The 11,663-nt window shown below is 39.1% G+C and overlaps 1 protein-coding gene across 2 annotated transcripts in view; it reads left to right on the top strand.

Annotated features, from left to right (window-relative positions):
* Positions 1 to 4,626: 4,626 nt before the first annotated feature.
* The window catches only part of LOC119793810 (ankyrin repeat and fibronectin type-III domain-containing protein 1), a 233,314-nt gene continuing 226,277 nt past the window's right edge, over positions 4,627 to 11,663 (top strand). The window contains exon 1 of one of the 2 annotated variants that reach the window (XM_038301085.1): positions 4,627 to 4,866. The gene's annotated coding sequence lies outside the window, so the exon portion shown is untranslated. Of the gene's footprint in view, positions 4,872 to 11,663 lie in introns of both variants that reach the window. The other variant, XM_038301084.1, reaches the window with a different exon arrangement.

Genomic DNA, 11,663 nt, shown 5'->3' with positions numbered 1-11,663 from the left:
CAGTGGGGACAAATGGGGATTTTTTCCTACCTCCTCTTTAAAACATCAAGGCAATAAAAGTCCTGTTAAGATGAAAAATCTGCATGTGAAAATGTAATGAGTCTGGATTACCTCTGTTAATGCCGGTGTCACCCAGGTTGTTTGAACCGAGGAGGTTCAAAGGATTAGGACGATTTGAGCTGCTTGGTTAATGAAACAAAATCTAACGCTCATTAAAGTCTAATGGCTGTGGGTTCCTGGTCCACTGCCTGACTGTGGATAGGATGAAACACAGTGTTAGGATGAGGGGCCTTTGTATTTACAGGTGCAGCTACCCAGCTGTGTATTTTTATTTTTATTTTTCACTCAAAAATGATAAGAAACAGGTGTTTGGATATAAACCATAGGATTTACATTCTTCAAGAGGAGTGGTTTTCAAAGTGAGGGGCCAGAGCAGGGGGCCACCAGGGAGGCCCCAGGAAATTGGAGGGAAAAAATGAAAGAAATATGCAAAATAAAAACAAAGAAATAGTTTTGAATATTATAAAATGTGATATAATTACTTTAATTATCGTTAATATTAGATGTAACTTTGTTACAGTATGATAACGAAATAATTTTACAGTTATATAGACATTACAAACTCAGAGGGGTCCAATTCAATTCAAAAACAGTAAATAATCCCAAAGGGAAATTAAATGTTGCACTAAGTAAGTACATTCTTTTTTCATTGAGTTGTTTTAGGTGTTGCCTCTTAGCTTTACTTTTAGTGACAGATCGGTGAAAGGCGGAGCAAGCAGCACCACCTTCTTATGTAGCTGACAACAAACTCATAGAAACAGAAGAGATAATGGGAGAGGAGGGCAGGGAGTCCATGTGACTGTGGGTAAGAGAGAGGGATGCTGAGCCTGTCCCTGAATTTAACATATTAAGGAATGCAGAAATAGAATAGGATTAAACTTTATTGTCTTTACACTGTTACAAGTACAGAGCAACAAAATGAATTCTCTGCATTTAACCCATCCCCTTGGGGGGCAGTGGGCTGCTAGGGAGCAGTGTGGGGTTAAGGGTCTTGCTCAGGGACTGAGTGTAGTCCATGGGAGTGGGACTTGGAATCTCTGGGACCCAAGCACAATGCCCTAACCACTAGGCCCACCACTCCCCATGTATCCAGTTGATTTGCTCTGTCCAGACGTCCATCTTTCTGATCATCTTCCTGCTTGAATCCTGTGATCTTCTTCATCCCTGATCACACACCTCCGATATTGTTTTGCTGGAGTTTTCTTTTCAGACTCTTCCTGTATCATACATGAAGAGTCTGTAATGGCCACTGGAAGTTGGGGTACTGTAGCACACCCTAGTGGCGAGGCGATATATATTTTTTGAATGTATTAAAAATACTTGCACAATTTATACATTTTTTACATTTTACTATTATTACATGTATTTGGATTGTATTTGAGTTATTTTGAGGCCTGAACAACACAAGTTCACGGAAGTTACTTTTTATCATGGCAACGTCAAGCAAGCTAGGGGTCACCAAGTGAAGACGTTTCCCGTACATAGTCCAATGACAGAAACAAGGAAATATGGCACACAAACATATTTCAGATTTTTTTGGAAAACCACAACCAGTGAAGAAGAACACTAGTACCGCAACCACAACAACGGTGACCAACCGGAGTGAGGAGACTCTGATGGCAGTTGCCCCGGCAGGCCCAGCCCCAACATCCGCTACCTAAGCTAGCGTGATTGGATTAGACAAGCCCTTCCAGCCAACATCCAGTTTCAAATTTCCTGCAGGGCATTGTGGTAATGAAACGTTCTCCCGTTCTGTGGCACAGGTTTGGTTTGCTAGATGGCAGTGGCTGCAACATGTGGGAGAGACTGATTATATTTTGTGTTTTGTTTATCTAAGAGCAGTTGGAAAAAAAATGCATACCTAGAGTAAAATTTAAGAAAGGCAAACCTTTCATGAATGCCAGCCTTTTTTATTGTGAAGTTGAGATAATAGCGCATATATTAACCTGAGAACTGATTAATGTGATTAATGATGTCTGTGTGTTACAGACCCTGGTTGCATACACTATATGACAATAAAGTAATGAATCTCAATCAATTTATTTATTTCTCTTCTTTGTATTTTAAATAGGCATATAGGCTTATAGGTCTTTTGTAAAAAAAAAAAAACAACAAAAGATTTTTACAGCACTCCATCTTCAAAATTACTTCCAGCTGCTCTGCCTCTATGCCTCCTTGCTTTCTCTTATCTTCACCTTAAGTTCATTCTGTATACTCCTCGTTAATTCCCTGTCTCCCTTCTTAAAGGCTTGTTTTTTCTTGTCGAGCAGTTGCTTAGATCACTTTTGATCTGATTTATTATTTGGAAAACCTTTCACTGTTATGATAGGGATAGTGTTATCTGCACAAAAGTTTATGTACTAGGTCACTCACTCAGTTATTGCATCGATGTCCTCTCCATGTGGCCGACACAGGGAATCCCAAACTGTAGCCTTCTTCAGCTTCCTGACACCATCTTCTTACAGTACTTTTAATGCAGGTTGTCTCTTATTAAGTGGGTTATACACTGAGCAGAGAAAAACAAGTTTGTGATCTGATTTTCCAAGATGAGGTCTTACTTTAGAGAAGTAGCAGTTCTTGCCATTTGCATAAAACAAGTCGAAAATGTTGATTTATCTGGTACAACGGCTGACAAACTGTTGGGACATTGGTAGTGTGGAAGAGATTTGCCACAAATGCATTTGGCTGTTGTATTTGGAGCTAAGCAACAGCAGAACTGATTACCTCACATGCAGCATTGGCAATGGCAGAAGGTGGAATGTAAACAGGAACAGAAAACTGGTAAACTCTCTGTGCAAATAATATGGCCGAAAACCAACTGCCAATAGTTCAATATCTTGGCTGCAGTGACGAATCTTCAAACTAACCTGTCCAGGATGACACCATCTGTTGTTCACAAACACTGCCAACTCACCTCCTTCCGATCTTTCAGCCTTCTTAAACTCTCTGTCTGCTTGTATGATCAGAAAGCCTGGCAGAGAGACACTGGAGTCTGAGATATGACCCTGCAGCCATGTTCAATAAAACACATAATGCTGATTTGTCAATATTCTGGCTGGGTCCTTGCTAGGGCTTGGAGTTATTCTACCTTTTTTCTTAGAGATCTCACATCCCCCATAAAGATTGATGGAAGAAATGGCTTAAATTTCTCCTTGCTCCTGCTCTGCATCCCTGGTGCCTCCTTTTCAACTCAGCTAGTACTTGCAGAAGTAGTTGATGTATTATTTTATCTCTAGTGATGTTAAAGTCGTAGGGAAGTCATATAAAAAAAAAAAAAAAAATCCTGTCTTAAAATCTGTGGGGGTTTTTCCCATTATTTTATGGAGGCCTGTTTACACGTCAGCCTGAACACCTAAATTCGGCTAATCATATATCAACGGTCATCTGTCAATCAAATTTTTTTGGTCATAGCGTCTTGGTTCATATGTCGCAGCTAATATACGCAACAGTTGAAATAAGAATAATTTACTTTACCATTGAGTTACGTCCCAGTGTTCACAGGAATGGACGTCTGTGTCTTCAGCAGGCGTAGGGCTAACAGAACTGGCAGCGTTGCGAGGCAAGGGCTCAAACATGTACGGATGTGGGGAAAAAGGGGCATCAGGTTTAGGTGAATGTAGGGAACAGCACCCCTACGGTATCGGATGGCTCTATAAATAAGTCCCAGGGATAAAGGTGAATGTTTTCTATATCTATATTAGTCTTTTTGCTGACATCTTCCATACCAACACATAGATGTATGAAAAAAGGAATTTTTCTATTTGTTTTGTTATGGAGCCTAGGTGGAAGTTAAACTGAAGAAACTTGTTGCTTTCCTACATCCACCTGCGACTTGTCTGCTCCTGTGCGCAGGTGGTGGATGCGCTGTGTGACTTCATTCAGATGACATCGTTTCAACCCACCTCCAGCCCCTCCTCCCCCATCGCAGCTAAAGCTTTATCAGAGTGTCATTCCTTCCGGACTCTTACTGCATTCCATGTCTCATCTCAACTGGTCCAGCCGAAGACCGCCATGTTGAGCCTGGTTCTACCAGAGGTTTCCTCGCAACTGGGAGTTTTTCCTCTCCACTGTCGCTTCATGCTTGCTCATCATGGACAGGTTCTCTCAACCTGTGTTATCGAACTGGGGGGGTTTGCGCCCTATTCTTTGCACCTGTTCATGCATATCTATCAAAATTAAGAGCTATGTTTACTGCCGAGGTCTGAGCGCCAAAGACAAAGTAATTGCATCAATAAATGTCTCCTAATTGTCTTTACTCTTCGTGTGAGTTTTTCAGGATTAATTGATTTTATATTGAAATAAAATCAATATAATGTTGTTTCAGTTTTCTATGTATTGTTTTCAAATAAAATCAAAGAATCACTCTGTCTATAAAACCTGGTGACGTGAAAAACCCTCATGGATTAAATGTAACCAGAGAATTAGGGAAATCCAGCGGTATTCTTATAAAATAGAAAAGAGTCACGCTGTCCTCATTCATTGTAGAAAAGCTGATATTTCATAGTGATTCACCTTCATTGTTGAATGAGGCGGAGCAAAGCGAAGCATCCTCTGGCAGAAGCAGGCGCAGGAGAGAAGAGAAAGAGTCTGGGCGGAGGAAGTTCCCCCCACGTCTGGACGCTGGATTCACACATGGTTGAAGAATCACAGCGCCTCTATGGGATAGCTACTCTCTAAAGCAAAGCCAAAAAAAGGTATATTATCATTGGGATACAGGAAATAAAACTAAAAGTGACACAGACGAAGGGAAGAGAAGAGCAGTCCTGCGTAAAGACGCGTAAAAACAGCAAACTTTTCCTCGTTAAAGTGAGGTAAGGGAATGAATGCGGCTTTGAACGCTGCTTCTTCCTCTTGTTTTTATTCTTTTTCTGCATCTTCTGTTCTAACTTGTTGATTGTGTGAACTTTTCAGACAGCTCTTAAACACTTCACCCTAACTTGTGTCGGGACAGAGTATTGTTTTCAAAGGCCACCGTCCGTGCGCGCTCACTGTTGTCATGACAATGCTCGGGAAACCCACAGCGAGGCACGTTGAGGGCCACAAAAGGCACCAGCTGCGGTCTTGAGCTTTGCTCTAAAACTTTCTGTCTTGGAAAAAAAAAGAGAAAACACAACAAAAAAACTGAAAAGATAACAGAAACCTTCAAGTGTGAAAGATAGCAGGGTGCATTCTGCATTACCTCTCAACTTATGTCATTGGAAAGGGTCAGAAGGATAAAACTGTTGGGCTAAGGTGTGTCCTGTGTTTATATGAGACCAATTGTGGCCCTGCTACTCAGGAAAGGGATGCTTTTAGTCGGCTCTTTGCTGTTTTTACTGTCAGCTCACATGTGGAAATGTCTGACTTCCACAATAGTGGGGAATGAGCAACACAATTGTCCAAAGGGAAAAGGAAAAAGAAGTGTGTGTGCAGCATTTATATGAGAAACAGATAAAAAAAGAAGGAAATACGTGTGTGCACGTGTGGAAGATAAAGCCAGGGTCACTTAACAGGGTCATGCATGAAGGGTATAAAATCTATTTAGGTCTAGCTGTGCATAACCACACAGCAGACAGACAGACAGAGACAGGGTTAATCGGAGCTACACTTGCATGAATGAAGTTAATAACAAGCATGTTAAGCTCACGCCTGCAGTGACTCACTATGATACCTGTTTACTGTCTTGTGCAACGGAAGTTTTCATACCTCCTGGCAGTGAAGTATGACACAGTCATGGACCAGTGCCATACTTACTATGGAGTGCAGTTTGCAAATTACTGAAACATCACTACCCATTATTATCTGCCATTAGGCCCAAACCAATAGTACTTCAATCTTGAAAAAAATTCACTGTAGTTTATATACACTTAAAGTAGACATTTAATGCAAGTGCAGTCATTTATCAGGATGTAACAGTTTGGAGCTCTAAAAAAAAGTCTGAATTATATGCAAAAAAAAAAATATGGAAAGTTGCTGGTGAAGATTTTCAGTCATCCAGGTTATAGTAATTCCCAAATAAAATAAAAAACAATTCACTGGACTTTGTCTCCAAGTTTGAAGATGTTTCGCTTCCCATCCAGGAAGCTTTTTCAATTCAAAATGATGGAAAGTCTCCTCAAAATAAACATATAAATTAATTATTTGTGAAATATTGTACAATATTTACTACATAAAATGCCGGAAATTATGTGTTTTAATTCTCCGACACGCTGATGTTTAATTGATTTAAATATATGCTACAATTTATACTTCAAACTCATTACTGGTACTAAAAAAAGCAATGTCATTCTTATTATTGACAAAATCTTTATCTTTAGGGCAATATGTTCCTTTTCCTGCACAGCAAAATGAGAGGGAAGATTACGTTTTAAGTGTTTCATCCATAAATGGATATAATGTACGGAAGCCGAGAGCGGTTGTGTCGCTCAGATACTGTGGTTTTCTTGAGAAAACATGTTAATTTTCTCATTATCTTAAGATAACAAAAGCCGTTTTCTCGTCATAACGAGATGATTGGTGTATTTTAAAACTGATTACATCCTTTAATACCACAACAGCGGGAGATGATTTATAAGTAAGCCATGGCAACCAATGTGAAATTCTTTAAATAAATTAACTTTTAGGTAACGAGACGACGTTGTTGGTTTGATGATTTGCTTCCACTTCTGATTCATAAGTAATAAGACCTATGCCTCTAGCGCCTTAGCATCTGTTTTTTTACGCCTGTAACAGGTATAAGATAACCTGACTTCGCCAGATGGATTTGCTCCGCATATCCATCTGGAAACCTTCCGTAGAAGTAATTTTGGGAAGGGGCGAAAATACTGGTTAGCTGATTGGCATATGTTGGTGATAGACGGGCCAAATAAACTAATCAGATCAACGAAGCATATGACGTAACAGAGCGACGACAAAGAGGTGCTAATTGATAGATCAAACTCTTGCCGAAACCAGTCGGGAGAAGAGCAAAAACATCTTTTTCTCTGAGAAAAGCCTCCAGAGCAGTGTTTTGCTCTTCCTTCAGGGAAGAAATACAGTGTAATTCCGATAAAACTTGCTCGATAGCCACGCTAACGCTAGTTTTATCGGCTGAAGCCGCCATGTTTTTTAGACTGAACTGTCGTGCTTCTCGTTGCGTCACACCTCAACCCGCCTCAAAGCCAACGCTGATTGGACGTTCGTTTGGTGAACGACTCCAAATTTTCTTCAACGGAGAGTCCCCAGACTGATTAGCGAGTGAAATCTTGAAAGCTCGCGAGATCAGGATGGTGTCACGACCAAATTCGGACCTTCCCGTGATATATGACTGGAACCAGTTGAGTGTGGTTCCAGAGAGTCCAACTGTGGACTGAAGACGATGGAGTAGGATGGTGTGGTCAACGGTATCAAAGGCAGATGATAAGTCCAATAAGAGGAGGAGTGATGGTGAACCCTGGTCCGCAGTCATGAGTAGGTCGTTCATGACGCGGACCAGGGCTGTCTCTGTGCTGTGTGCTGATCGGAAACCGGACTGAAATTTTTCATATAGTTTATGGGTGTGAAGATGACTGTGGAGTTGAGCTGCTACAACTTTTTCTAGAACTTTGGATAGGAATGGCAGGTTTGAAATGGGTCTGTAGTGGGCCAAGATTTCAGGGTCGAGTGAGGGCTTTTTCAGATGGGGGCGAATGACTGCAAAAAAGCAGAGTTATTTCTACTGTAACCCACACAGTCCAATTATCCAGCACGACCTGACCACCAATGAAAATAAATAGGAAACTGAAAAACGTATTATTTGTGCACAAGCGGTACCCCCGACTGCACACTATGGTTACCGCAGGCATGGATGGACTGGAAATCCAGGGCTGTTGGCCAGCCTTGTTCATTACTCATACAGGTTAATCATCTCGTTATGTCAAGAAATCAATAACTGTTTTCTTGTGATAATGAGATAATTATCTTATTATCTCGAGAAAACAATGGTTTAACCGTGATAACGATATAGTTATGTCATTATCTCGAGAAAGCAAAGGGAAAAAAAAAAGTTGAGTATGACCACTCTCGGCTTCCGTAATAATGATTGGGAAGTATATATATTTATATTTTTACAATGCAAAGATCGATCTCGATCCCTCAGCTACAGCCTGGTTTGAATTTCTTGATCAGCTGCAGTCAGCAGGGGGGTGGAGGTTTCTACGGGTTCTGACTGGTTTCTTCCCAACTTATCAGCTACAACCTGGGTCCACAGTTTGTTAAAGTTTGTGTTATTATCAGGAGTGAATTCCTTTATTACTGTAATGTGAGAGGGAAGCAAAGACGGTGCTGCTTCATCCTTTTATGCGCATCTTTAGCCATCTGCTAAACGTCTATAGTTTGTCTCCCGGCTTGTTTATTCCTTTACTGCTGCAGATACCGGAGTGTTGCTGACCTTTTAAAATCCCTGTTAAACATCAGATCGTCGGTCTTTAGGAGGCTTTTGTTTCTGTTACATAGGAGACATCTAATGGGGAGGAATTAATTATATCCAAATACTGATTGTTTTAATAACCCTACAAACCTTTCAACCTGTTTACCCTAAAATATCAATGCAACAGATTATAAATGCGCCCTCCTAACAATATTTAAAAAGTATAAAAATATGCTTCATTAAATATTTATTATATTATATATTTAAAGTGAGTTTATGTAATTCATAATAAAAAAATTTACTCACTTAATGTATTATTTTTAAATATTTAATGAAAAATACAATTATTTAATTGTGGATTTAATAATGTTCAATTAATTTAATCTTTTTCAATTATGTATTAGAATAAATTAATGCTATATCTACTTATTCCATTTATTGATTTTGTACGACATTCACAATAATGTATTTCATGTTATAGTTTGATCCTTCATGGAGGATTTCCCAGTAATTGTGAAAATCATTTTATGCACCATCCTACTTTGGGAACCCCCTCCCAAGTTGAAATAAAGCTGTTCTGTGAGCAACCCAGAGGTTTAGCACAAAATAAAATTGCACTGGACCAAGGACCAGAAGAGACAGGTCAGGTTGGACGTTAGGGTGAAGTTTAAGGCCGATTAAGGTTCCTAAACAACATCCCAATCATTAAATGATGTTCAATCCAGTGGATGATGTAATCCAAACACAATGGTTTGTTCTTCACATAAATTAAGACTAAACAAGAAGAACAACCATAAGAGAAGCTACCAGGAGGCCCATGGTAACTCTGGAAGAGCAGCAATGATCCATTACTCAAGTAGGAGAATATGTTGAGAAGACAGATGTCATTATTCATGAATCTACACTGCAAAACCAAATCAAAAATAAGTAAAAAAGTATTAAAATAAGTGTATCTGCCCTGATTTGAGCAGGTATATAGGAAGATCCCACAATGAAATGGGCATTTTGGCCTTAAAATAAGATAACCAGATATGATGCACAGGAAGAATCATTTACTGTTTTTTTTACTAATGATAAATGTAAACAACCTTTGGGAAATTGTTGTCTCATCAAATCAAAGCTAAAACACTTATTTAGAGAAAAAAAAAATAGATTTTAATTTTTGAAGTGTAGGCTCTGTGAAAGAAGTGCAAATAGAAAGCTACAAAATATTCAGAAATTCCAGATCTTTATTTAGGAAATGTCAAAAGCTTCCCTTTCAGTTTTTAAAAAGCAAAAAAAGAAGAAAAACTAACTATAGAATAATCTTTCTATAATCTATAATTCATTACTAAAATATTCCATAACTGCAGTCTTTCTGAGCTTCAGCTGTTTTGCATGAAAAATTGGACACAAATCTTTAAATGTGTGAAGCTGGTTAAGGAAAAAGATGCAAAGACGGATGCAAATGCAGCAGCAGGTGGTTCTTTACAGAATTGTTTCAGAGGGAAAGAATACAAAAACGCATTTCACACATTTCAGACTTTTTATTTGCATTGATATTTAAAAACTAATGCATTTTCCTTTAATAAGAATACATTTCACAAGTTTGTTGATTAGAACGTAAGAAATGAAAAAAAGATAAGTAAGGAGTATGTCCTTTTTTACCGGCTAAAAGCAATGATGGCAGAACTGAACTAATTTTGCTTTGCTTTGGAACTTGAAGATCATATGTGATCATATGCCTTTAAAATACCTGGACCTTTAAAATAAAAGCATCTGAAGTGCCAGAAAACTAAAATTACACCACCACTGTGGTGTTTCAGCAGGTTCATTTCTAAACAAATGGCCCAATCAAGACAAATATGGCTGCCTTGATACAAAATCCAGGTTCATTCATGGTCCTGCCAGTCCTCAGACCTACCGTAAATCCTGCAGAGTGAGCTGAGGAGAAGTGTGCATTCCAGAGGACTCTTGACAAAGAGAAACTGTTTGAGGACTGGACAGAATGTTTGCAAAAACGGGGACATTTTGGTCTCAGTCTTGAAAGGTAGAAATGTAGAAAAACACACAAATGAGTCAAATAAAATTTGCACACTCTGTATCACCCTTAATGTTTAATGAACTATTATGGTTCTCATTCATTAGATAGTGAAAGATAATGTATAGCAGCGTAGTTCTAGTGCTGCAATGATCATTTGTCTTTTCTAGGATCTATGGCAGCCCACCCCCTCTGCCTGTGTGTTGGGGCATGCAGCTGCATCTCTCCAGCCTGGCTTGCACCCGCAGGGGCTGGAAGCACTCTGAATAAGACACATAAAATATACACAAATAGAGAGAGAGAGAGAGACATACTTACACACTCATCCTCTCTCTTATGTAGGTGGGAGAACATGAACAAACGTACATCAAAGATACATCTGTTTCTTATGCATGTTTGATGGGAGAGGCAGGCAGCGGCGGGTCACAGCTCCAGGTTACAGTGCAGATTATTAGGCATGGCTTGGTGGGAACGGGGACAGTAAATGTGCATGAACTGAGGTGGATAAATGATAAATAAAAATGTGGATAAAAATACATGGACATACATTATAATCATCTAAAAGTAGGTTGTGGCTTTACTATTGGAGTAAATAATACAACTACCATTTGTTACCACCTGTTGGTTAATAATAAATGCTTCAATTGTTTTCTTACTTATTTCTGTTGTGTATTATACTGTGTGGAGTAATGAAACTTGAACAACTAACCGTAATATTTTACTATACAAAATTAATAAGATAAATTTACAAAAACCTTCTGAGATTTTTTCCACAGGCAGCTTAAACATCAGTTTTCTTTAAGAGCTTAACCCTTAAAAAGATTCGCCTTTCGTTTGTGTGAATCAGAATTGTAGCCGCCATTAAGTTAAAACCAAAGGAAAAACTAAATGAGGTTAATACAGGTCATGCTATTTAGATCCAACATTTGAAGAATCAGTCAGGGTTTGTGTTGGGTAACTGTGGGAGCATGTCAGGCAAGCTGATTTACATTTATTGACCTTGCAGCAGAATGCTTCACTTACTGTTAACATCCGCTACCTTTGCTTCTCCTGGGTTTTTATGTCAGGATGGCTAATCGTCAGCTTTGACAGGAGCAGGTGTTGGCATAAGAAGATGCGCTCATTCGTTATTTACATGAGGTTCACCTTTCCAAAAAAAAAACTTAACACATCGGATCAAGGGAGTGGATTCGGCTCATCTCAACAGTGGGTTTTTTT

This window comes from Cyprinodon tularosa, unplaced genomic scaffold (assembly GCF_016077235.1).
Source record: "Cyprinodon tularosa strain WSP-4 unplaced genomic scaffold, ASM1607723v1 ctg46, whole genome shotgun sequence".
In the NCBI taxonomy this organism is placed as follows: Eukaryota; Metazoa; Chordata; class Actinopteri; order Cyprinodontiformes; family Cyprinodontidae; genus Cyprinodon; species Cyprinodon tularosa.
This window is presented reverse-complemented; position numbering and strand designations above follow the sequence as displayed.